General features: G+C 42.5%; 1 long non-coding RNA gene across 1 annotated transcript in view; it reads right to left on the bottom strand.

Moving 5' to 3' along the window:
• LOC122730080 overlaps nt 1-10,149 on the bottom strand; it is a 28,452-nt gene extending 18,303 nt beyond the window's left edge. The window contains exon 1 of the long non-coding RNA XR_006353378.1: nt 10,035-10,149. This is a non-coding gene — a long non-coding RNA (uncharacterized LOC122730080). The remainder of the gene's footprint in view (nt 1-10,034) is intronic.
• Between the last annotated feature and the right edge of the window lie 16,052 nt (nt 10,150-26,201).

The following is a 26,201-nucleotide window of genomic DNA, read 5'->3' on the forward strand; positions in this document are numbered from 1 at the left end:
CTTAGTACCTTTGAGGCACCAGGGAAATCGCTTACTATGTGTCTGCCTGTGTCCTCCTCTGTAAAATGCACTGACAGCACCCATCTCACAGGGATGTTGGGAGGATCAGATGAGGTAATGTATGTAAAGTGCTTCTCAACCATTAAAGCACTACGTAGGGCTGTTGGGTGGCGCAGTGGATAAAGCACTGGCCCTGGATTCAGGAGGACCTGAGTTCAAATCCGGCCTCAGACACTTGACACTATGTAAATGCTAGCTATTTTTGGTATCATATTTATTTATGTACATTTCAAATTTCCCCATGTTAGACTGTAAGATCCCTGAGGACAGGGACTGTGTCATTTTTTCATCTTTCTATGCCTAGTGTCTAGTACAAGGCCTTTAATGTAGCAGCCACGAGAGAAGAGAATGAACATGTATGGTGCCTTCAAATGTTTGCAGAATTGTCATGGCCCAGGGGCAGAACCAGGAAGGCTGGGTGGAAGTCACTGGGAGGCAGATAGCTATCCACATTTGCATTTAAAGAAGAACTCAGTATTTAGAGTGGAATAGACTACCTTAACTGGCAGAGATTTACTCATCACTGGAGGTCCTTGGGCAGGGCAGGTTATCATCTTGCCATAGTGTGAAGTAGAGTGAATGGTGAAAGTGAAGTAGAATGAATAGCTTGGTGTGGCTGCTCTGGGGCTGGGCTTGTAGACAGGAGATCTGAATTTAAATCCTGCTTCTAACATGAACTGTGTGATTATGAGCTAGTCTTTTATCTTCCATTTCTTTATCTCTGAAATAGGGATTCAAATATTCTAAACTTCTGATTTATTGAGAGTTTTTTTTCAATTAATAAGCATTTCTTTTCTCTCCTCACTCACTTCCAACTTGAAGAAGGAAGGAAGGAAGGAGGGAGGGAGGAAGGGAGAGAGGGAAGGAAGGAAGGAAGGAAGGAAGGAAGGAAGGAAGGAAGGAAGGAAGGAAGGAAGGAAGGAAGGAAGGAAGGAAGGAAGGAAGGAAGGAGGGAGGGAGGGAGGGAGGAAGGAAAGAAGGGCAGGAAGGAAGGGGAGGAGGGAAGGGAAAGGAAGAAAGGAAGAGAAAGGGGAGGAAGGAAAGGAATAAAGTAAAGGAAGGGAAAGGGGAGAAGGAAAGGAAGGAAGAGAAGAAAAGGCAGGAAAGAGATGGGAAGAAAGGAAGGGCAGGAAGGGAGACAAGGGAAAGAAGAGAAAGGAAAGGAAAAGGAAGGAAAGAGAAGGGGAGGGGAAGGGAGGAGAGAAGAGGAAAAACCCATGAACAGAATCTGAACAGTAGAGCAAAACAAATCCTCATATTGCTCATGCTCCAAGATGTATGTCTCATTCACCATCTGGAGTTTATGGGATGGATGAAAGGCAGTGAGCTCCTGAACTCATGACATGATCGCTCCAAAAAACATCCAAATAAGGTCATAGGAAAATGCCCGGAGCAGCAAAACTCATAGAAGAATGTGCTGAAATCATCTTCTAACCAAGAACGGCTTGGAAGGTCAGAAGGAGGGAGCTGCTGTGCTGATACAGGAGTCGTACCCAACCCCACAGTCACCCTGACACAGATCCAGTCTCAGGAAGTCCTCACCAGAGAAGGAGACCCCCAGAGCCTCTGAATCAGCTGAAGCACCAGTGTCATCTGGAACTAAGCTCACAGTCTGGTGAGTGGGCTGAGCCCTGGGCAGAGGAGAGACTACAGGGGTCTATGCTGGTGCTAAGGCAGAACTTGGATTTTACACCCCTACTGAGAACCAGGTGGTAGGCTTGAGTAGAAGTGGCCCAGGTGGGGGAAGGGCACAGACTCGTTGGAGCTAACAACCACAACACACAAAGCTGGTTGATTGGCAAGTTGGTCTGGGGTCATCTAGGACCAGGAAACAGGCCAGGGGAGGGAAGAACCTGATTCTCCTTAAATCATACCACCTGGGACTTCTTAAGCTTGGGATACTGCAGCCTGGAAACAGTGCCCCACTTTAATGAGCTAAAAGTCTAGTAAAAGAAAGGCAAGATGAGCAGACAGAGAAAGGTGAGAACCATAGAAAGTTTCTTCAGTAACAAGAAAGACCAAGGGGCACCCTCAGAGGAAGATGTCAACATCAGGGCCCCTATATCTAAAGCTTCCAAGAAAAATACAAATTGGTCTCGGGCCATAGAGGTGCTCAAAAAGGACTTTGAAGATACAATTAGAGAGGTAAAGGAAAAAATGGAAAGAGAAATGAGGGTGATGCAGGAAAGACATGAGAAAAAAGTCAGCAGCTTGAAAAGTCAAATGGAAAAGGAGGTACAAAAGCTCTCCGATGAAAATAATTGCCTAAGAATTAGGATTGAACAAATGGAAGCCAGTGACTTTATGAGAAACCAAGACACAATAAAGCAAATCCAAATGAATAAAAAAATAGAGGGCAATGTGAAATATCTTCTGCGAAAAACTGCCGACCTGGAAAACAGGTCCAGGAGAGATAATTTGAAAATTATTGGTCTGCCTGAAAACCATGATCAAGGAAAGAGCTTAGACACCATCTTCCAAGATATTCTCAGGGAAAATTACCCTGAAATTCTAGAAGAAGAAGCTAAAATAGAAATTGAAGGAATCCCCCAATCACCTCCAGAAAGAGATCCCAAAAAGAAAACTCCTAGGAATATCATAGCCAAATTCCAGAGCTCTCAGGTCAAGGAGAAAATATTGCAAACCTCCAAAAAGAAAGAATTCAAGTACTGTGGAGCCCCAGTCAGGATAGCATAAGATCTAGCAGCTTCTACATTAAAGGACCGGAGGGCATAGAATATGATATTCCAAAGGGCAAAGGAAATGGGATTACAACTAAGAATCACGTACCCAGCAAAACTCAGCATTATCTTTCAGCGGAAAAAATGGGACTTTAATGGAGTCTCTGGGATTATAATGCTTGTATGTTTAATAACTTTGTGAAAATTATTTTTTCTTTATTTTTTGCCATTTATGAGATTTGATTTTTCACATGTAATATAAATTCATTTCCTATATGTACTGTATATTATGCTATGGTATTGTAACTTAAAAACAAAAAAACAAAGGAGTCATTAAATATTGAAGCCCCTTCCTGACTTTTGGCCTACCCTGTATAATAAATGGCAAAGAGACCCATTTATCCCAGTTGGTAGCAAAACAGAAATCAGAGAAAGTATGTATAGGAGAAAAGATACCAGACAATACAGAGTGAACGTGCTCTCCCACTGGGAGAGAGGTAACTCAGATCAAGCAAGAGAAAGAGTACTAGATCTCACAAGGGGAACTTCCCCAAAGTCTCTAGAATAGCAAGCTGGAGAAAGGGGCGTGATAGAGATGGCCAGCTCCCCTCATTCTGGCTTTCTTCCAGAATCTTTTTCTTCAGCAACTTGAGGTGGGTTTGGCATCTTTCCATTTTTTTTTCATAAAGCACCTGAGCAGCTGCAGAGGCCAAAGAAACTGAAGGGACTCAGAGAGCCTGGCACTCTCTTCTCTCCCTCCCCCCCTTACCAACTCTGCTCTGCCCATCCTGAAGCCTTGGGGCATTGATCTGCACCAAAGAGAAGAGAATCCCAAACCAATGGACTTTGAGACTCAGATTACAGAAACAATGTTAGGGCTAGGAGGGAGCTTACAGATGATCAAATCCAATTTACAGATGAAGTAACCAAGGCCAAGAGAAACAAAGTGACTTGGCCCAGGACAAGTCACTTAACAGAAGGGCCAGTATGAGATCTGATTCTCCTGATGTTAGTCCAGCTCTCTTGGCATGATATTATTATTATTTTTTTTTTTTGGTGAGGCAACTGGGGTTAAGTGACTTGCCTAGGGTCACACAGCTAGTAAGTGTCAAGGGTCTGAGGCCGGATTTGAACTCAGGTCCTCCTGACTCCAGGACTGGTACTCTATCCACTGTGCCACCTAGCTGCCCTTGGCATGATATTTAACAATCTCTCTTTTCACTGACTCCCTAACACGTGCCGAGTATTATGCTAGATGTTGTGAGACATTGTCATTTGTCCTTTGTTTTCTTTCCTTTCCTTTCTTTTTTTTTCTTTTTCCTTTTTCTTTTCTTTTTTTTTTTCAGGGCAATGGGGGTTAAGTGACTTGCCCAGGGTCACACAGCTAGTAAGTGTCAAGTGTCTGAGGTCAGATTTGAACTCAGGTCCTCCTGAATCCAGGGCCGGTGCTCTATCCACTGTGCCACCTAGCTGCCCTGTCCTTTGTTTTCAAAGAGGGCCAATGACATCATGAGTTGATGTCTTGACTGGAGCTTGAATTGTATTTAAGTGAGGCAGGGTTGCACAAAGTTCTCTCTCTCTCTCTCTCTCTCTCTCTCTCTCTCTCTCTCTCTCTCTCTTTCTCTCTCCCTCTCTCTTTTTGGGGATAAGGCAACTGGGGTTAAGTGACTTGCCTAGGGTCACACAGGTAGTAAGTGTGAGGTTGGATTTGAACTCAGGTCCTCCTGACTCCAGGGCCGGTGCTCTATCCACTGTGCCACCTAGCTGCCCCTTCTCTCTCTCTTTCTCTCTCTCTCTCTGCCAGAGCCATCAAAGTTCAGTGGCAGAATAAATGTCAAGACAACTGGCAATGACCCAGGATGCAGCGGATGACCTCTGTGGCACTGATGTCTGACCAAGCTGTAAGCACTGCACAGTGCCATTTTCAGCCTCCTTCATGACCGCTGAAACAAGTTATTTTCATCCACCCATTCCACTAGGAGAAGTCTTCACATGCTTGGAGTAGGCATCCCTCTAACTCACCGACAGGTTTGAGGCCTGTCAGTTACCCTTAACCTAGTTTATTTAGCCTGCTTGCTGAGATGGTTTGGGGTGTGACCATTGTGCATGTTACAGCTTCTTGGAGACACAGGTGAGAGCTGGGTGACAGGTGGACACCAAAGGTGGATGAGCAGTCCTGCAAAGGGCTTGGCAAGTCCTCATACCAGAGGTGCTAGTCCTCCCTTATACCCCATACATCCTTTGTATATGTGGGACACGTACAAGAAATGTAAGACATAATCCTTTGGAATCTTATAGTACATTTAGGGAAGCAACACTTGGCATGTGGTATAATTACCTATTTATACAATCATAGATTATAAGTTCCTTGAGGACAAGGCCAAACCCACTTTCTTATTTGTATCCCCAGTGACTGAAAAATAGCAGGCACATAATAACTGTTTGATGATTGGTTAACGGATACAAAGCTATTAATAGATCACTGGATTGTGAGCACCTTAATATTAAGAACTATTTCTTACCCAGTGACTTGAATGGCCCATTGCCTACAGTAGGTGTTCAAAAAATGTTTATTAAATAACTATTATAGTATAGTGGTAGCTAGGTGTCATTGAGGCAGATGGGTGGCACAGAGGATAGAGTGGTGAGTCTGGATCTGAGTTAAATAAAATCTGGCTTCAGACACCTACTAGCTGTGTGACCCTGGGCAAGTCACTTAACCCTGTTTGCCTCCATTTCTCCATCTGTAAAATGAGCTGAAGAAGGAAATGGCAAACCACTCCAGTATCTTTGTCAAGAAAACCCCAAATGGGGTCATTAAGAGAACTCACTCAGGCCAAGGTCAAGAGCAACTAACATCTGGTGGCAGATCACCCAAAACTTGCAAAAGTGTGGAGGACCCTAGACTTGCTTTGATGGCATGGAATTAGGCAAGATCCACTGAAATGCACATTATGACAGTGAGGCAAGCCTTTCACTGTCAGTCTGTTGCCATTGGAAAATATTAAGCATCGTTGAGTTTGAGCTCTGTTACGAACAATGAGATACATACTCCCAAAGTGGATGCGTAGGACAAAATCGCCATTCAGAACTCTCTTGGATAGAAACTGCATTTTGGCTCACAAGCAGCATAGGACCCAATTACTGGCCTCCTAACTTCCTCAGGGAAACACTGACACACCACTGAGTTTCTGACTGATTGCTCTTCCTAGAGTTATAGGAGCCAGAGACACCCACAACAGCAGGGAAGACAAGGAGGAAAACCCCAGACTGACACAGCTGAATGGCTGCAAAACTTATTTGACAGCCATTTAATCATATTACAGAATTCCAGAAGTTCAGAGTTGCCTCACTAGCTATCTAGTTCACCTACAGCTAGGTGGCACAATAGATGGAGTGCTGGGCCTGGAGTCAGGAAGACATGTCTTGCTTGAGTCCAAATCTGGCCTCAGACATTTAGTAACTGTGTGACCCTGGGCAAGTCACTTAACCTGGTTTGCCTCAGTTTCCTCATCTGTAAAATGAGCTGGAGAAGGAAATGGCAAACCACTCCAGTTTCTTTGCTAAGAAAACCCAAGTGGGGTCCCAAAGACTCAGACACCACTGAAAAACAACTGAACAACACCACAATAGGAAACCTTGATTCTAGAGCAGACCATAGTTAACACCAGCTACTCACTACCTACCAGAGATATGGTAAACTTGAAAGGCAGAATGAGACATGCATCTTGGAACAAGGGCAATGTGAGAATTTGTTTTGACTATATATATATGTTATGATTCTTTTATGTTTTTATGGACAGAATGTTAGAGAGAGAACATAAAATACTTAACTGGAAACAACAAAAACAAAAAAGAAATTACACACACACACACACAGAGGCAGTTGTATGTTATGTTCATCACCTCTAGATATTTCTGACATTTCCATCCTATGAATAAATCTCACAGCACCTTATTATTGATAACAACAGCTAGCATTTACGTAATACTTTAAAGTTTGCAAAGCACTTTACAAATGTCTCATTTTATCCTCACAGCCCAAGGAGGTGGGCATTATCATTATCTCCCTTTTACAAATGAAAAAACTGAAGCAGACAGAAGTTAAAAGATTTGTACAAGGTTATACAGATAATGAGCATCTGAGGCTGGATTTGAACACAGGTCTTCCCCCAACACTCTATCCACTGAGCTACCTCAGCCAATTCTTCCCTTTGCAGAAGTCTTGTGATTTCTTTCTTTGGCTTCTTTGGTAGGGATGTACCAGGTATCTCCTCCAACTTCTCTCTCTCCAGAAATGCTGGGAAGTGGCACTCATTCAGTCAATTTGCTGACCACAAGCAAGGTTTTGTCTGCTTCTGTAGAGTGTTACTCAGTAGCTCACATCCCCCTCCACTCCCCATGAAGTTTACACCACCCAGTGACATCCTCAATAACATTGTCCTCAATTCCAGGAGGCATTCCTATTAGCAAGGTCCCCTGTGCCAATTCACTTTGAATATTCAGCTCCGACTCTGCAAAGATTTAACATTCTACTTACCTTAAACTACAGTGACAGTATATGCATTTGTGCAGGATACAAATACTTAAATTGCAATGCAAAATTAATAAACAAGGCAATTCGGCTTTAGCATAAAATCAAAGCACTGTGAAATATAGCAGCCCTGTTCAGAAATGAGTTCCAACATCAAAGCATTTGTTTTTTAAAAAAAGAATGTGAAAATTCTAGTCATAAGAGTTCCTATGCCGCTCCAAGACAACTAAACAAACAAATAAAAACCTCTCTATACTTCAAATAAATGATCTCAGAGTCCTCCCTATCACCTTTGGGTGCTGTGAGTTATGGTCGGTCCTGGGGAGCAGTCAGGACCTGGGAATGGGTTATATGTAGATCAAGGGTTTGAGCCCATTTGTCACTTCACGTCAGAGAGTGCTTTGGGGCATCTGCCAAACTCCCCATGCCTTCTGAGGCTCTCTGAGAGTTGACTACCATTTTCCCCCTGGATTAAATCCTTTTGTGGGGGTTGTCACTTTCTCTCTCCTTAGCCCAGGTTGGGTTGGTAAGGCTTATCCAATCAGAGTGTTAGCTAGCAGCCCCCATCCTTCTGGCCCCTCTTTGGGTTTATTAACATTTCCATAAAGACAGGCTTGTAGAGGGATAAGGAGAAAGGCTGGATCTGTGATTTCATTGCTTTGAAGATCTCCCAGATGAGGAAAGTCCCTACACCGATGCTGGTTAGAACATTCTCTGCAATTTCTATTTTTTTGGAGGGTTGCCCAGGGCACTGAATGGCTAAGTAACTTGCACAGGATCATGCAGCCAAGATATATCATAGGTAGTATTTGAACACAAGTCTTCCTGCTCTAAGACCAGTTCTCTGGCCACCATGCCATGCCAACTCTTGTGCTTGCATACATCTCTTTCATCAGAACACAAGAAATGAATTCATTTAAAAGGGTTTAAATCAATGTCAATGCACCTGCCACACATGCTTTCTCATCCGGCATGCTGTTACATCAGTGCCTACATCAATTTCCCAGTGGCAGGCAGGCCCAGATCCCAGAAGTACAGCTCACAACAGCTGCTCCAAGCAGGAAACTGTCAGGGCTTTCTCCTTTCTCTGCTGTAGATCAGTGTCTAAGATGATGATGTGATTTGGGAATCCAGAACACTCTGAGGCTGTTTCCAAAGAATAGCATTGGTGTCTATGGAAATCAATATGCAGGGGCAGCTAGGTGGCACAGTGGATAAAGCACCAGCCCTGGATTCAGAAGGACCTGAGTTCAAATCTGGCCTCAGACACTTAACACTTACTAGCTGTCTGATCCCAGGCAAGTCACTTAACCCTCATTGCCCCACGAAAGAAAGAAAGAAAGAAGAAATATGCCAGTATTCAGGAGTCCTGCTCCCAAACATTCAGTTTTCTACTAGGAAAGTGCCAGCCAGGTGGTGCTGGGGGGTCTGGAATCAAGAAGACCTGAATTCATAGCCTACTTCAGACATAATAGAATGACTATTTGTCATGAAATGTCATGGAGACTTTGAACTTTAGAGTCAGAAATCACCTCAGAGAAATCTAGATATTTCATCTATCTTGAAATTAAAAACTTGCTTTGTGTTGTCATTTTTTCCTTCTTCCCCTCACTAGACTCTCTTCCTTCGAAATCATCCATAAATTATCGGCTCGAGATATAGAAGGTACCCTAAAGGTCATCTGTGCTAACCTCCTCATTTTACTGATGGAAGAGGGAGAAAAGAAGGGAAGGAGGGAGGGAAGGAAGGAAGGAAGGAGGGAAGGAAGGAAGGAAGGAAGGAAGGAAGGAAGGAAGGAAGGAAGGAAGGAAGGAAGGAAGGAAGGAAGGAAGGAAGGAAGGAGGGAGGGAAGGAAGGAAGGAGGGAAGGAAGGAAGGAAGGAAGAAGGGAAGGAAGGAAGGAGGGAGGGAAGGAAGGAAGGAAGGAAGGAAGGAAGGAAGGAAGGAAGGAAGGAGGGAAGAAAGGAGGGAAGGAGGGAAGGAAGGAAGGAAGGAGGGAAGGAAGGAAAGAAGGAGGGAAGGAGGGAAGGAAGGAAGGAAAGAAGGAAGGAAAGAAGGAGGGAAGGAAGGAAGGAAGGAGGGAAGGAAGGAAGGAAGGAAAGAAGGAGGGAAGGAGGGAAGGAAGGAAAGAAGGAAGGAAGGAAGGAAGGAGGGAAGGAGGGAAGGAAGGAAGGAGGGAAGGAGGGAAGAAGGGAAGGAAGGAAGGAGGAAAGGAGGGAAGGAGGGAAGGGAAGGAAAGAGGAGGGGAGAAAGGAAGGAGGAGGGAGAGAAGGAAGGGATGAAGGAAGAAGGGAAGGGAGGAAGGAAGAGAGAGAAGAAGGGAAGGAGGGAGGAAAGGAGAAAGGGAGGGAATGGAGGGAGAGAGTGGGAAGGAAGGAAAGGAAGGAAGGAGGAAGAAGGGAGGGAGAGAGGAGACAATGAGAGAGGGAGGGACAGAGGATTAAAAAGGAAAAGGGAAAAGGAGAGAAGGAGGAAGAAGGAAATACGTGGTTATTATATATGGTAATTTTCTGACTTTCAAAAGTTGAGAACTTATTGGAGAATAGAAAATATTCAGAAAGACTGATGAATCACACGTCAACATGAATTAATTAGGAGAGAAAATGCTAAATATTCACAAATAACATGACTTACATAATAAAATTGCATCAGCAGCCTCCATGAATTTATAATTTGCTATTTCTAGCTATCTTCATGCTACCCTTTCATTTCATTTTCAAGCAAATATTTACTAGGTTTCTTCTTCATTACCATACTTACAATCACAGTGCACTTTCTTCTCAGGTATTCTTCCTCTTGTTTTCCTAATATGGCTCCAAATGGTAGACAAAGGAGTAGGCTGTTTGGTGTTCTCTTTGCTACCATGAGTTCTGAGCTGTAAATAGCTCCTAAATGTACCACATCATTCATGAATTATTCATCTTTGCCCATGCTTTCTACAGAACACTATTCATCAAATTCACATCCAACGTACTGTACTCAGGTTACTTTCTCATTCGGTCATTAAAGTGCCCAGCTATGCAGCCTTGGTGAAAGGTTCCAGAGAGCTTTGGCCATAGAGAAAGTTTTTACTTGCTTGAAACACTTTCATTAGCCTTTTCCTGCACTTATCAGTGTCATAGACATGATAAAGTAGATGTCAGGGAGCGTCGACAGGCTTTGAAGCACAGTCGCCCTTTGATGGGTTGGAATTTTCAAGTAGTATTAAAAGTCATCTTTGTACACAGCTTGCTTGCTTTCCAATTCTGTGTCCAGAGGTGAAGGCCGGGTCCAGGGTGGGGAAGGGCTTTCTTCCCCTGCCCACCCTGTGGTCTAGGGTTTTGGTCCGTTTTGTCTGTCCTTTTCAGTTCTAGGCACTGGCAGAAGAGACCCTGAACCCTGGATTCAAGCCATATGACCTTGGGAGGCAAGATTCCAGGACAGATGTTGCAGCCAGCACATCTGGATAACCCTGAGAAACTAGAGTGCTGGAATGCAAGGGAGGGGGCGGGCTTTGGATTTAGAACTTGGGGGTAGCAAGCTGTAGAGGAACCGAATTAAGGTGTGAGCTGGATCCTCCTTAAGGATATCAGAGAATGCTGGGAAAGGGGTGAAATGTAACAGATCTGACCTTTAGACAGGGGAGGCCAAGAGGGGGGGCACTGTTACATTTATATGTACCTGTGTACCTGTTGTTTCTAGAATGGAAGTTCCTGAAGATAAGAACTGTTCCTGTTTTTGACTGTACCCTCAGCCAGATGGCAGACTTTCTTGAGTCATGTCCAGAAGTTCCTACAGGATGAGAGAGAGATGGAGGGAGACAGAGAGAGGGAGAAGAGAGCAGGACAGACAGATAGCAGTAGAAACAGAAACAGAGCAAGAGACAGAGGGAAGGGGAGGGGAGAAAAGGAGAGGAGAGGAGAGGAAAAGATGGGAGAGGACAGGAGGGGAGGGGAGAGGAGGAGAGAGGAAAGGAAGGGAGAGGAGAGGAGGGGAAGGGAGGGGAAAGGACGGGAGAGGATGATGGCACAGGAGCAATATTTGAAAAAAAGAAGGAAAAAATAGGGTTGAGCTAACAGCAGAGAAGGAAGAGATAGACTATGGACATTGCTGCCCCCAAAACCATCGCCAAACAGACGCCTCAAGTTGAAGCTACCAGCTGAACCTACTTCTTCCAAGATCGGAGGAAGTTCCCCTTCTCTTCCCTTAGCTTTCTCTTCCTGTGACTGTCCATTAACAAATATTGAAACATAGATTGCTTCTTTACTCACTCTTTTCTACTCATTTGAATTTCGCTTCAACCATAAAGAGACCAGGGATTTGATGGAGATAAAAACAAATTTAAATAAGGGCAGAGAGCAATACCACTGCCTAAATGTTGGGGCATCTGAGCTAATGGTAGCATGTTCCCAACTAGAGTTTAATATAAACTCCTCAATCAGCCCAAAGGCAAGACCATTTGGGTGTGAGGAAACATTACATTGCCGATAGGCTAAAAACATTAATTAATTTGTATAACAGGATGCATCTGATCAAATCTTCAGAGACAAAATAAATAGAAAAGAAAGGGTAGTAATGAGTGATGACTGTCTACCAGACAACTGTACCCCCTACTAGGACACCCATAACTACCTGGTGTTATGAATGAATGAATGAATGAATGAATGAATGAATGGAGCTAACCTCCCTGAGATGAAGAGTCAGAGGGTCTCAGATGTTCAAATAACTGGTAAGTGGAAGGGACATGTTCGTGGTCATTAGTAACCAATATCATTACTGATTAGTCTTAGTAAAGTCTAGGCAAAGTCTAGAGGCTGTCATAGGCTTTAGTGAATAGAGCCCTGGACCTGGAGTCAGGAAGACCTGAGTTCAAATCCAGCCTCAGATACTTACTGGCTGTGTGACCCTGGGCAAGCCACTTAACTTCTGTTTGCCTTAACACTCCAGAGAAGGAAATAACAAACCACTCTAATATCTTTGCCAAGAAAACTCTATGGACAGTATTAATGTGCTGTGGTCCACAGAGTCATGAAGAGGTTCATGACTGAACAACAGAATCTGGATAAAATTTTGAATAAATTTTTAAAGAGTGAAAAAGGAAGATAGAACATTTTAAATATATTTCTTCATAAATGCATAGATTTAGAGATGGAAGGGGACTTTCAAAGTTATCTAGTTTAACTCCCATCATTTTACATTTGAGGAAACTGAGACCCAGAGAGGTTAAATGATTTAATACAGGTCAGCCAGATAATAAGTGTCAGAGACAGGATTTGAATATATATCCTTTGACACTGAATACAGAAAGCACCTCTTATCTAGCAGATAAAAGGGAGGGAAAATAGCTATTTTCAAATTTGAAGAAGTCTCTTATAGAAGAGGCATAGGACTTTAAAGGTCATCTTATTCAGTTCCCCTCTTTTTTTGGGGGGGAAGGCAATTGGGGTTAAGTGACTTGCCCAGGGTCACATAGCTACCAAGTGTCTGAGGTCAGATTTGTTTTTTGTTTTTTGGGGTTTTTTTTGGTAAGGCAATTGGGGTTAAGTGACTTGCCCAGGGTCACACAGCTAGTTAAGTGTTAAGTGTCTGAGGCCGAATTTGAACTCAGGTCCTCCTGAATCCAGGGCCGGTGCTCTATCCACTGCACCACCTAGCTGCTCCTGAGATCAGATTTGAACACAAGTCCTGGTGACCCCAGAGCCAATGCTCTATTCACTGAATAACCTAGCTGCCTCTTCAGCCACTTTTTTCCACAGATAAAGTAACTGAACTCAGGGTGTGGCTCCAGATGGTCAGCCTGGGAACAACGGGAAGAAATTACAAAATGATATAGGTAGCTCTGAAAAGTAGTGAGCTCTCCTTCACTGGAGGAAAAACATTCTCCTAGGATTTTCTACAAGAGAGAGCTCAGAGCAACATTATTGTGAGCAATGTCAGTGAAATATATCACATTTGAATTCCTTTTCTCTGGCCTTATATGATGCTGATTAGTAATGTTTAATCCCTGTGGTTAGACTGTTAACGTATAAACAGCTGGACACCATCTGTAGGCAATCAGGACTCCCCCATGATGTACCCGCTTTGAAAGCAGAGATGATAGTAAACAAATTCTCCCATTGCTTGACACTATACAAACATGCCTGGGTTTTTGTGCAAATAACTCAGTAATGTATTCATAAGGAAATTTTCTATTAAGGATGGAAACTAGAAAGTGGAAATTCCCATTCTGATTTAAAACCCTGGCAACACATCTGTGTCTGCTATCAGAAGCCTGGGATACAATTGAGATTCCATAGAATCACAGGCTTGAAGTATTAAGAGAACTTAGAAGTCATCTGATCCACCTTCACTTCAAGGAGGAGCAATACCACCTCTCCCCCGCCCCCCAACCAAACCCTTCCCCCGCAACCTTATTTTGCCCAATTCTACCATCCAGGTTTCTTACCATAATCCTCAAATCTGATTAATGTTACCATTGCAACTAGAGAACAGTGTGTTTCATGGATGCCTTATTAATTTCATAATTAGTGATGTTTCCATCCTAGGTCTATTTCATGGAATTAGAGTCACATATTTCCTTTTTATAAAATAATCGTGGAAAAAACCACACACACACACACAAAAACAAAACAAAACAAAATAATCATGGATAAAGCACCGGCCCTGGATTCAGAAGGACCTGAGTTCAAATCCAGTCTCAGACACTTGACACTTACTAGCTGTGTGACCCTGGGCAAGTCACTTAACCCTCATTGCCCCACCAAAAAAATAAAATAAAATAATGGTTCCAAAGTAAACACATCAATTAGACTTTTACTAACTCCCTGCCTTGTCCCTGTGAAGATACTAAATTAAGTTCTCCCTTCCTCACGAGTTCCACAGAGCTGACCTTATCCTTCTGGAGAATGATCATTAGTAGATCAATAGCAAGAAGGTCTATAGTGAAGTTCTCCAAGCATCTGTTCTTGGCCTCATGTTATTTTTCAGTCATTTTAATCAATGACTGAGATAAAGACATAGATGGCATGCATACCACATTGGCAGGTGGCATAAATCTGGAAGGGACAGCCAATGGCTAGGATGACAGAATCAGGATCCAGAAGATCTCAGAAGCCCAGAACATTGGGCTCGATCTAATAGAATAAAATTTAATAGGAATAAATATAAAGTCTTGGTTTTGTTCATTTGTTTCAGTTGTGTCTGACTCTTCATGACCTCATTTGAGTTTGTTGTTGTTGTTTGTTGTTGTTTTGTCAAAGATACTGGAGTGGTCTGCCATTTCCTTCTCCAGCTCATCTTATAGATGAGGAAACTGAGGCAAGCAGGGTTAAGTAATTTACCCTGGGTCACGCAGATAGTGAGTGTCTGAGGCCAGATTTGAAACAGGTCTTCCTGACCCCGGACACAGTGCTCTATTCACCTATACTCAGATTTGTTTGTTTGTTTTTTAATTAGCTTCACAATTACAAGATGAAAGTTGCACATAGCCAAACCTCAGTTTATTTGAAAAATATCTAGGGGTTTTAGTGGATTTTGAATTAAATGTGAGTCAATGGTATAATATTACAGCCCCCAAGAGATAATGCAATCTTAGATTACATTGAGTGCCAATGGTTTTGCTGTACTCAACACTGGTGTCTGGAGTATTGTGTTTAGTTCTGGTTGTAACATTTTAGGAATGATAATTATAAACTCAAAAGTGTTCAGAAGATCAAAATAGTGAAGGGGCCTCCAGTCCATAACATTTAAAGATTGGTTGAAAGATTTGGAAATGTTTAATGAAGAAGACAAGAGAGGGAAAACACAATCACTGTTACCAACATTCATTCAATAAGCAGTTCAAGTACCAAGGAAGAACATTTAGGATCACAGAAGAACTGACAGTTTCTACTATAAATAAGAGGAGATCTTGGAATACAATCATTTAAAAGGCAAAAGAAATAGGATTCTGCCAAGCTTTTCAGGGAAATCATTCCTTGTTTTAAGACCAATTGTGGAGAAATGGGCATTTAATGGAATAGAAGACTTTCACAAGTATTTGAAGGGCTATCATACCATTAGGATTATTTTATCTATTGGTGGCCCCAAAGGGGTAAAATTAGGAAAGATAGATGGAAAGTTCTGAAAGGTAGATTTGATTTGGATAGAAGGGAAAACTAATAAAAAATGAACTGGGCTGTGTCAGGAGGTATTGGGTTCCCCCAAACTTAAGTTCTTCAAAGCAAAGGCTGGATGGCAACTCATCATTTCTTCTGAAAAGAAGATTTTTGTTTAGATTTAGGTTGGACTAGGGAATCTCTAAGTTCTTTTCCAACTCTGACTTTCTATAATTCTGTTATTTCTTATTGTCAATTAGTTAATTAGCTTACCATACTAAGGCCTGCTGTGAGCTGTACATGGCAAGAATAGATCTGTGGAAACGACATCCATTTAACAAATATTTATTACCTACTGACTGAAGAAATACAAAGTTGGATAAGGCAACACTTGGTCCCTGCCTTCAAGAAGTTTATAGGCTAATAGAACTACCAAAAAAAAAAGAAAAGAAAAAGAAAACTAAAAGCATGGTGTTATTGAAAGAAATTTAGATTTGAAATGAAGGACCCAGATTAAAATCCTGACTATGCAGTGATCATCTGAAGGACCTTGGCCATGTTACTCAGCTTTGGGGGGCTTCAGGAAACAATTTGGGATAGAGGAAAGAAGGATGGCTCTTGAGTTAGGGGACCTGGATTCGAATCCTATCTTTGATGTATGCTTCATGTCTTTCTTTGAATACTTGACAGCTTCCTGCAGGCTCAGTTTTTCACAACTATAAAATGTAGAGTTGGATTAGATGACTTATGAGGTCTCTTCCCTCTCTAAATGTATAATTCTCTGATCAGTTTCTATATCTGTATAGTGAAAGGATAGAACTATATGTTGTTGAGTTGTTTCACTCATGCCCAACTCAATATAACCCCATTTGGGGTTTTCTTGGCAAAGATACTGGAGTGATTTGCCATTTCCTTCTGGAGCTCATTATACAGATAAGGAAACTGAGACAAACAGGGTTAAGTGATTTGCCCCCTCCTAACATCCCTACCAGCTCTAAAAGTATGAGAGAACTGAAGAGAAAGGCTCAAATGAGTGAACTGGAGATTAATTCAGAGAATAGCTGGGAGCCACTGCAAGATTCTGAAGAGGAAAATGGCATCAAGATGACTCAGGAAGCTATTGATTCTTCTTTCAGCTAGAGCAGAGTTTATTCTGACCCATTTTCTTCAGCACTTGATGCTATTCCCAGAACAGACTTCTTTCCTCTTATTCTCGGCTCAGTCTACATTAGGCAGTCCCCAATTCTGAGATTTCCAGGAGAAGAGTGTCCCAAGATCTCCAGCCTGGCAAGGTGTATTCTGATTGCGTGCCATCATTCCTCTTGGTTAAATACTCAGTTTCCCCACCTAGGTGTAGAGTCTCTGTCAAATAATGCTCACTGCCTCCAAATCTGCTATTTACTACTTGTACAACTTTGGGCAAGTCGTTGAACCTCTCTGGGCCCCAGTAATCCCATCTGTAAAACCAGGGCCTTGGGCTTGGGGTCCGTCTAACCCTAAATTTAGGGCATTGGTGCAAAAATGAGTAGAAATTTGGGGAACTCATTTTAAATTGTACAGGAACATTAATTTTTGGAAACTGAAAACGTTTTTTAAAGTGTTAAAACTATTATTTTTTTTTGTGGGGGGGAGGGTTAAGTGACTTGCCCAGGGTTACACAGCTAGTTAGTGTCAAGTGTCTGAGGCCAGATTTTAACTCAGGTCCTTCTGAGTCCAGGGCCGGTGCTTTATCCACTGTACCACCTAACTGCCCCCAAATTATTTTAAAGCATACCCATGAACATGGCTATTTCATAGATATTAGTGGTGGTGTTCTCAAAGAAGACCACAACAGGTGTCATGACTTGTAATGAATTGAATTTAAGTGAGGGAGGGCTGTGCAAGGTCAACAGCCTTAATCTCTCCTCCAGAGTTACCTGGGTCCAGTGGTAAGACATACATCAGGATGACTAGAGATGGTCCTAGAAGTTTGAGGCAATTGGGGTTAAGTGACTTTCTCAATGGTCACACAGTTAATAAGTATCTGAGGCTAGATTTGAACCCAGGTCCTCCCAACTTCAGGGCTAGCACTCTATCCACTACACCACCTAGCTGCCCCTATGTCATAGAATCACAGAGCTGGAAGACATCTTAGAAGGCATCTGGGCCAGAGCTTCTTAACCTGGGATCCACAAACCCCTGGGAAAGTCCATGTGATTTGTTTTGGGGGATTGGGGGTGGAGGGGAGAAGAACTCAGAACAGAAAGAAATTGCAAATTTATTTTCACCACCCCTTGAAATTTATCATTTGCTTCAATTATCTTGAAATATGATTCAAAGAAAGGGTCCATGGTCTTCACCATACTGCCAAAGGTTCTATAACACAAAAAGAGGTTAAGAAACCCTGGTCTAGGGCAACACCCACAATTTATACATGAAGAAAATGAAGGCCAGAAACATGAGACTGACCCAAGGTTACAAAAAACTGTAGTTAATGGCAGAGTTGGGACTAGAACCCAAGGCTCTTTCTTCTCTACTAATCCCGTGCTCATTCCAAGCCCTCTGCCCCTCCCACAACACCCTCCCCACCCATTTCTCCTTCTGCCTTGCTGAAAAACAAAAAAAAAGCCTCCTTGAACAAACTACCTTTATTTATTTATTTACTTACTTACTCACTCTTTATTCATTCATTCATTCATTCATTTATTCATCATTCATTCAATCCATCTATTTATTTATTTATTTGTTTGTTTGTTTATCCAAGGAGCTAGAAGCAGTACACAATGTAAAGTGGATTCTCTCTCTCATTCACAAAGAAAATAGCAATGCTTCCCGTGAACATTCAGTCCCCTTTTGGCTCTGGGGTCATTTTCTTGCATTGAGGTGTTTGGGTGCCAGCCAGATTTCTTTCCCCTGCCTCCTCTTGTGTGAATATCAATGTGTCTCCAAATGTTCTCAAATGAAATGAAGGACTGCTGAGGTTACTTGCAGAAGGACAAGATGGCAGGACTAGGTGCTGGGAAATCAGTGGCACTTGGCCTCTTGGGTAGAATCTTGTCTTCCTGAAGGCAGCTTTAGTTCATTCATCGAGCAGGATGCAATCAGAGAGAGGGAACTGCCTAGGAAGGCTCCCATATCAAGTCATGTCGGGCTTTTAGAAATGACTAGCTCCTTGTTAGTCTAAGGACAGGTGCTGTGACAGCCCCTAAAATAAGGTCAAACGATAACATGTTGGTTGGAGGAGCAACTGGATAAATGAATGAATAAATGTATGTATAAATCAAGAATCAATCCAGGGGCAGCTAGGTGGTGCAGTGAATAAAGCACTGGCCCTGGATTCAGGAGAATCTGGCCTCAGACATTTGACACTTACTAGCTGTGTGACCCTGGGCAAGTCACTTAACCCTCATTGTCCCACCAAAAAAAGAAAAATCAATCCAGAATGATTTCTTGGGAATGGAATAGTCTAGTGGAAAGATTGCTGTGAATATTGTTAGAAAAGAGCTGGGTTCAAATCTGGATTCTTATATTTATTAATTGTGTGACCATGGGCAAGTTACTTAATTCAATCTCATTCAATTCAACTCAATCCAATTTCAATTTCAATTCAATTTAATGCCTGCTACTGCACCATTATGCTAAGGTAAAGAATACATAAATAAAAATAGACAAATAATAACAAATATAATAATAAGATAATGGTAATAATACACAGCAAAGACAAATCACACAACAATCCTTGAAATCAAGGGGTTTATATTCTACTGACTGTAACCTCTCAGAGTCTCAGGTCAGTGGGGATATTACTTGTAAGAATGTTGTGCTGTAAGGTTCAAATAAGATAATGTTTGAAAAGTGCTTTCCAAACAAGAAGGCTAGGAACCAATTCTCTTTATTCTGTTGCTATTCCACCTGACCCACTCTGCACTATACTGAAGAAGGCTTTCAATGTCTCCACTCAGTTACTTGGCTCTGGTGATGGCTTCTTCCTCAGCAATACCAAATTTCCCTACAATTATGATTAAGAGGTAATGAGTTTAGGGGCAGCTAGGTGGCACAGTGGATAAAGTGCGGGCCCTGGATTCAGGAGTACCTGAGTTCAAATCTGACCTCTGACACTTGACATTTACTAACTGTGTGACCCTGGGCAAGTCAACCCCCATTGCCCTGCAAAAAAAAAAAAAAAAAGAGGTGATGAGTTTGATGGAAGGAGATCTCCAAATCCAGAAAACAAAAAAAGAACTGTGAAGTATGGATGCTGATTGAACCATATTATTTCTTTTGTTTTTGGTGCTGTTGTTTTTCTTTTTTTTGAGGTTTTTCCTTTTTGCTCTGATTCTTCTCTTATAACATGAATAATGCAGAAATATGTTTGATGTTATATATATATACACACATATCTATATATCTATATCTATATCTATATAACCTATATCAGATTACCTGCTGTCTAGGGGAGAGGGGGAGGGAGGGAGAAAAATTTGGAATTGGAAATCTTATAAAAACAAATGTTGAAAACAATTTCTACATGTAACTGGAAAATAATATGCTTTTATTCAAAAAAATTTTGCAAAGCAAAAAATTTAAAAAAGAGGTAATGAGTTTCCCAGGGACTTCTACTTCTCTAGCTGAGGAATTTACTTCAGTGGAAAATGCCATTCTGGCAGAAAATCACACACACATATACATATATGTATATAGGTATTCATTATTATTGTTGCTTTGTACGACTGTGGGAACAGCAGATGCACAGAGAAATGCTTCTTCTCTTCCTGGAGCTCACTACCTAGCTAGAATGTGTATGAGGTGTCCAGGAAGAATTAGCACTTCTGCTGTGAGGATTTGCTGAGCACTTTTTTGGCTGCTCATCATCCATCTTTGGTGTCCACTTGTCACTTACCTCTCACCTGTGGTTCCAAGAAGCTGTAGTATGTGTGGCAGCCTCATCAAAACCCATCTCAGCAGAAGGGCTAAACCAGGTTGAAGGTAACCCAACCTGCAGTTGGTTGGGTCGGGGGAGTTCTACCCCACGCACATGAAGACTTCCTCCGGTGGAATGGGTAGATGAGAACAGTTTGTTTCAGCATCCATGAAGGTGGTTGAAGGAAGCTTTGTGGAGGGCTTAGAGCTTGGTCAAACCTCAAAGACATCAAGGTCACCCACTGCATCCTGGGGCATCAGCAGTCATCCTAACTTTTGTCTTGCCACTGGACTTTGATGACTCTGGAAGAGAGAGATTGAGGCTGATGACTGTGCAGCTCTGCCTCACTTCAATCACCCTGTGATGTCAATGGTCCTTTTCAAAAACAGAAGGCAAACAACAATAACAACCTATCTCTGGAGAAGATAATAGACTCCTAGGAGATCAAGAGCTGGGAAGGACCTCGAGTCATCTTTTCCAAACCCTCTTCTTTTTCAGATGAGAAAACTGAAGCCCAAATGGTTAAGTGACTTGCACCAGGTTGGTAAGGTTTGGAGGTTGGATTTGAACCCAAGTCCTCTAACTCTGGAGTGAATGCTCTTTTCACAGTACTATTTTGTTGCTTTTTTTGCGGGGCAATGATGGTTGAGTGACTTGCCCAGGGTCACACAGCCAGTAAGTGTCAAGTGTCTGAGGCCAGATTTGAACTCAGGTCCTCCTGAATCCAAGGCCAGTACTTTATCCACTGTGCCACCTAGCTGCCCCTCACCGTACTATTTTGATGAGAATATTCTTCAACACAGGCAATGTATATGGACTGTGAATGTCGTCCCGCCCCCCCCCACCCCCACCCCAGAACACGGGTTGTGAGAGGAGGCGCTGCTGCCCCATTTTTCTTGCGCTCAGGAGCTCTGGATGCTACTCTTGATTCCATGGTCCATGAAGCTGTCAGAGAAAAAGTTTTGTCATCGCTCTCGGAAGGAGCCATGTGCTCCAGATACATACAATGAGCAGGACTTCTCAGGGCAGAGAAAGGAACAAACCGGGTTCTGAGCACAGAGTTTCTGTTGCATCTTTTTCCCTGACTGGGAACATGAAAGAAAAAGAAAAGCAAATTCCAGAGAAAGATGGCAGGAGAAGCAGAATTCGCTTGTGGTTTTGATTTCGGAGCAATAGAAGTCTTTCAAAATTGGAGTCACTTCTTAAAAGCTGAATTTACCAGCAAAAACAGAAATCCCAAACATTTCCAACTATATTCTGCTCTCTTGGACAATCCTCATCTGGTAGCCATTAGTGGCCAAACGTACCAGTCCCCGAGGTTCAGTACAAGACACTCTGTAGACATTAACATGCCATATAATCATGAGTTATTATTTGATGTGTTCATAAATTTGTCCAGCAGGAGGAACAGTGCAGATGAGAGCCTTCCTGACTGTCCCAGGTATAAAAAGAACAAGAAAGCAACCATATCTCAGAGACACATTGCCAGACACAGGGATAGGCACAGTGAGGTGCCTTAGGATCCTTTCTGGAGAGCAGAGGGAATCCTTAGGAATTCACCGGCAGGACAAAGTGTGTGAAGGTTGGACAGACCAGTAAAAAGAGCAAAGGAAGGAGACACTAATTAGGAAACAGAAGGAATGAGCTACAAAATGCCCCAGGCAGAGAAAACCTGAGGGCTGTGATCTAGTTGGTAAATGGGACTCTCAATGAGGAAAAAGAGAGGAGAGGAGAGGAGAGGGGAGGGGAGGGGAGGGGAGGGGAGGGGAGGGGAGAGGAGTAGAAGGAGAAAAGAAGGAAAGGAGCAGCATCCGGTGAAGGACAAGATGTAACAAAAGACATTTGGGGAGGATGGATTGTCAGAAGAGAGGAATTTAAAAGCTGAAACAGTCCGGGTGACTTCAGAATGATGTCACTGAAATGTCACTGAAAGGACACCATCACCTCCCATACATATGGAACTTTGGTCTCAGAAATAAGGGTGAAAAATCAGGAGTAGTTTTAAAATGATAATCAACTGGATTGTTGCAAATGCAAACATATTTAGCTCCACTGCGTGAGTTTACATTCCAGACCCATTACAAAGTTTTGCATTTTTCATCCTACCCTCCTACCCTCTTAACCCACCATTTGCCCCACCAAAAAACAAAACAACAACAACAACAACAACAAAAAACCAAGACGTAAACTCTTGCTTTTTATGGGCTTTGTGTTGGTGGATTGAGCAGAAATGATAAATGTGATTCTGTAGATTGGTCTTTACTTCTCCAATAAAGAATTTCTTCTTGAGCTACTGGGTGTCCATTATGTTGTGGGCAGGGCTGAGATATTGGGGGAGGGGCCTAATTGGAGGACTCCCATCCTTGTTCTGGTTAAGTAAAGACTGACTGAATGAAAAAAAAAATCATTAAGTGCTTACAATGTACTGAACATTGTATATTGACCCAGGAGTGGTTGGATCATCTCAATGAACTTTGAGTTGACCTGGAATCTGGAACAAGAAAGGAAGAAATTTGGGGAGAAATGTAGAGGAGGGGACATACCAATGGCCCAGACACTTTATTTATTTATTTATTTATTTATTCATTCATTCATTCATTCATTCATTCATTCATTCATTTATTTGTTTATTTATTTTTGAACACAACTTTAAGAGTTGAATATCCAGCTGCAATAAAATGACAGAAGGGGTGGGAAGGAGCAAGTGACTTGAGAATATCCTAGTAAGTGGTCTCCATGATTGCCAATGGCATCTGCTGGGTAGTACAGTGGATAGAGCTCTGGGCCTGGAGTCAGGAAGAGCTGAGTTAAAAATCTGGCTTCAGACACATAGTAGCTGTGTGACCCTGGGCAAGTCACTTAACCTTTGTTTGCTTCAGTTTCCCCACTTGTAAAATGGGGATAATAATAGCACTGACCTCATAGAGTTGTGAGGAAAAAGGAAATAATAATTGTGAAGCCCTTAGTACAGTGCCTGGCACATTAATAGCTAAATATTAGCTATTAGTGCTGATTTGTTGTCATTGACTTGTTTCAGGCATGTCTGCCTCTTTGTGACCCTGTTTGGGGTTTTCTTGGAAAAGATACTGGAGTGGATTGCCATTTCCTTTTCCAGTTCATTTTACAGATGAAGAAACTGAGGCAAGCAGAGTTTAAGTGACTTGTCCAGGTCACAAAGCTAGCAAGTGTCTGAGGCCAGATTTGACCTCATGAAGATGAGTCTTCCTGATGTCAGGTCCACAGCTCTATCCACTGTACCACCGAGGTGCCTACCATTGATTATTGATGGTCTATATTTAGTTCAAAGATGAATGGTCTCATAATTTCTTATAGATGCAGATTACAGCATCCTTCACCTTACTTGACAATCTTTTGTAGTTTCTTTGGTTGAAAAAAATTTAACCACTGGTGGCTTAGTGATTATCCTCTCCAAATTTAGCTCATCTAGTCCTCGGACAACAGATGCATACATATGGATCCATATATAAAGCTTTTGTAGCTTTTAGCAGGAATTGTCAGTGCTTACAATGACGTGGGCTTCCAAAACCCAGGGGTCACCTTCACACCATGACTGATGGAAATAAGGTGGTACAGTGGATACGTTGAGTAGACTTGAGTCAATAAATCCTGTCTTAGAAATCACTGACCATATGATCCTAGGCAGGTCACCTAACCACTTTTAGGTTCAATTTACCCATCTATGAAAGGGGACAATAATGGCACCTACCTCATAGGGTGGGTGTGAGGATCAAATGAGATAACTTATATAAAGCATTTTGAAACCCTTAAGTGATGGTGGTGGTGGTGGTGGTAATGGTAATGATGATGATCTAGGCAAATTAGTATGAAGAGAACCATAGAAGGAAGTCACATGACTGGGAGCCTATCATGATAACAAACCAAGCAAATAAGAAGTGTCTAGGAGCAGCTAATAGAAAGAATTTATGGGAGGGGGGGGCGGAGTTACAAAAGACTGTAGTTGAAATCTCTAACCCTTTCAAGTCAAGAGTTAAGGAAACTGGGGCAGCTAGGTGGTGCAGTGGATAAAGCACTGGCCCTGGATTCAGGAGGACCTGAGTTCAGATCCAGTCTCAGACACTTGACACTAGCTGTGTGACCCTGGGCAAGTCCCTTAACCCCCATTGCCCCGTTTAAAAAAAAAAAGAGTTAAGGAAACTGAGGGATCTGGTCTAGTGACTTGTGAAATTACAGTGTGATATAAAAGGGCCCTGGAATTGGAGTCAGGAAATGTAGCTTTTTATCCTAGCTCTACCATTTACCAGCTAGATGACCTTGAATAAGTAATTTAATCTCTATGGGCATTATCATCATCTGTAAAATAAAGGCATTGGATTAAATGATATTTATGGTCCTTTCCACCTCTAACAGGATAACAGTGGATAGAGAGACAAGGCCTGGAGTCAGGAAGACCTGATTTCAAATCTGGCCTCAGACACTTACTAGCTGGGTGACCCTGTAAAAAGAGCTGGAGAAGGAAATGACAAACGACTCCTGTATCTTTGCCAAAAAAAACCCAAATGGGTTTACAAAGAGTCAGACACAACTCAAAAATGACTAAACAAAAACAACCACCTCAAACATTTTTTGAGTCTATGTTTGTACTCTCAAAGGCAGCATTCACCAACTACATATGCATTAATTGTGATCCCATCTTGTGAAAATCCCTGCCAAACATGTGAAGCAAGTGCTTGGTAAGGGTCAGAGTGGGTGGAGACATCAAAATGCTTCTAGATCTGCTGGAACTTTATCAATTCTCATCATCTCTGATCAGCCTGAACCTGCTATGCCTGCCTGTGGCTGCTGGAACCTTGCCCGTGACTTCAGATTGTGATTCTGGAACTGATCCTGTGGTTCACTGACTCAGAACCATGCTCTCTTTTCTGATACCCAATTCCAAGACTTGTTAATTCCTGGATTCAGCTTTGCCCCTACCCCCTTTCTCACATTGACAGGGCAGGTGCAATGGACTGGCAGGTCTCCAGCTCTTGCCTTGAGTAGTTCTCTGCTTATTAAGAGGTTCAGGTGGCTCTTGTAAAGCTAACATGACCAGCCAGCACCTGGCTGGTCCTTGTTAACCCTATTGGTCCAGGTTTCCCTCAGTCTGTGACAGGTCTCCTTACCTGGACAGAAAATGATAGCGCTTAACAGATGTCTCTCTGTGTTCCTGGGAGGGAGAAGAGTTCTTAAATTGGATGAAAGACATAATCCAAAAAGGAAGGGCCAGGGGAAGAAAAACATTAGGAAATGGAAGAAAATTGCATCTTAGTTGAGTGATTGGCAAGTACAAGAACCTGACCAAGATGAGAATGGAAAGAATAAACCCGGGGCAGCTAGATGGCTCAGTGGATAGAGCACCGGCCCTGGAGTCAGGAGGACCTGAGTTCAAATCCGGCCTCAGACACTTAACACTTACTAGCTGTGTGACCCTGGGCAAATCAATTAACCCCAATTGCCTCACTAAAAAACAAACAAACAAAAAAAGAATAAACCCTAGAAAACCCCACAGAATGGTACAAGTGGGGATGGATCTTGGCTTTCTGAAGGAGAAGCATCATTCTATGGTCCAGAGAACAATTAGGAAGACCATATGCTTCAGCAAATTCGAGGAAGTTGGTTAACAATCACATGGAAGGGGGTCAGCTAGGTGTCACAGTGGATAAAGCACTGGCCCTGGATTCAGGAGGACCTGAGTTCAAACCTGGCCTCAGACCCTTGACATTTACTAGCTGTGTGACCCTGGGCAAGTCACTTAACCCCACTGCCCCACAAAACAAAAAAACAAAAACAAAAACAAAAAAAACAATCACATGAGGAGCAGCTAGGTGGCACAGTGGATAAAGCACCGGCCTTGGATTCAGGAGGACCTGAGTTCAAATTCGACCTCAGACATTTGACACTTACTAGCTGTGTGACCCTGGGCAAGTCACTTAA

Source organism: Dromiciops gliroides, chromosome 5, assembly GCF_019393635.1.
Source record: "Dromiciops gliroides isolate mDroGli1 chromosome 5, mDroGli1.pri, whole genome shotgun sequence".
NCBI classification, from domain to species: Eukaryota; Metazoa; Chordata; class Mammalia; order Microbiotheria; family Microbiotheriidae; genus Dromiciops; species Dromiciops gliroides.